The sequence below is a fragment of the Etheostoma cragini genome, chromosome 16 (assembly GCF_013103735.1).
Source record: "Etheostoma cragini isolate CJK2018 chromosome 16, CSU_Ecrag_1.0, whole genome shotgun sequence".
Taxonomy (NCBI): domain Eukaryota; kingdom Metazoa; phylum Chordata; class Actinopteri; order Perciformes; family Percidae; genus Etheostoma; species Etheostoma cragini.
This window is the reverse complement of record NC_048422.1, coordinates 23,936,755-23,938,290: the sequence shown is the minus strand read 5'-3', so window position 1 is coordinate 23,938,290 and position 1,536 is coordinate 23,936,755. Positions and strand designations below refer to the sequence as shown.

Here is a 1,536-nt window from a genome sequence, read left to right as displayed (position 1 = left end):
GTTGTCCTCATGTTGTCCTATATCAATGTTCTTTTTAATTCCCCAAAATAACATGATTGATTCCACCCAACGCTCTTTACCAAGGACAAATCTCTACTTTCATTAATTTTGGGGCGTCTTATTCAATTTTATAGCATTGTTAAACAAATCAAAGTGTTTAAAAATGGTATTGAGTAAAAGTTAATGGCATTACACACCGGCCTGAATTACACACACATGCTAAGGACCTATACATGCACTAATGGAGAGATGTCAGGGGGGGGGGGGGGCTGCCCACGGAAAAGCACCCCGAGGAGTTGGGGATTCAGTGCCTTGCTCAAGAGCTCCTTAGCAGTGCCCAGAAGGTAAACCTCTCCAGCTACCAGTCCACCACCCTACTTTGGATCGATCGATCTAGCTATCTATTTATCTATTTAGCTATAGTAACTATCTATCTATCTATCAGACTATTGTTATCCAAATCTTTATTCTTCAACTTCCTTTGTTAACCTCTAAGTAATGCACATGTGGAGCTACAAATAACATTGAAATATCAACATTTTCATCTCTTGAAGCACATGATGGGACTTCTTCAACTTTCCCCCAGTTATTTACACTTTTTAAAAAAATTAAGTTATTTCAAGTTTGTATTTTACATTGAAGTCAATAGAGCAATCTACAAATACTCTTCAGGCTTCTTACTAAATGCTACTCCTCCCGCGTACTTCTACCTACAGACGACATTCAAACTTTAAAGTGTTCGCAAACCCTCTAGCTGTTAGAGAATGATTTGGCTTCATGATATCTTATACAGTTTTTGTGTCATCACTGTTTGGGATTCGTGTTTCATTCAGGCTTTTTCAACGCCTATAATAGAGTGTATAGCCTATTGCATGATTTAGAGTGGGTGATGTTTAGCTTTAGCAATTAAGCTTTTCAGCATTTAGAAGCATTTTCTGCAGGAAATGCATCTTCTAGTTTTACCTTTAATGACCACTGACTAGCAAAGAAAACTACAACCATGAATGCTGGTTGGATATGGATAATGGATATTTTAAAACGGACCTTTATGAAACAAAATTCTCTTATTTTACAAAAATAGCTCACCGAAATGTGTGTCTGAAAAGATTTCATGCAGGAAAAAACTTTTTTTTTTTTGGACCATTTTATTATTTTTTTGGCGCTATTATATATGATGGCTAATGAACTTGTTTTGAAGCGAAAATATGTTTTGCATGTGCCCTTTAAGTTTTCAGTTAGGGGCTACAGTGCTCCTAGTTATAAAATCAGTTTTCACAGCAATGCTTGTGAAAATGTACTTTTCTTGTTGACTGAACCAAAGTAATGAACAATGACGAAATTTCACACACAGCTTCATGCCACAGATGCAGGTGACAGCATGCAGATTAAAAAAATACACAACTTAAACCCGTGCACTAAATATGCAGGATGACTAACACACTGATCACAGCAGCAGGCCGCAATGATACAGGGTTAGAACAGAGGGTCCACTCACACACACACACACACACACACACACACACACACACACACACA

At 37.5% G+C, this 1,536-nt stretch overlaps 1 protein-coding gene across 1 annotated transcript in view; it reads left to right on the top strand.

Moving 5' to 3' along the window:
* The window catches only part of LOC117959736 (unconventional myosin-XVIIIb-like), a 34,100-nt gene that overhangs the window by 1,089 nt on the left and 31,475 nt on the right, over positions 1 to 1,536 (top strand). The window lies entirely within an intron of this gene.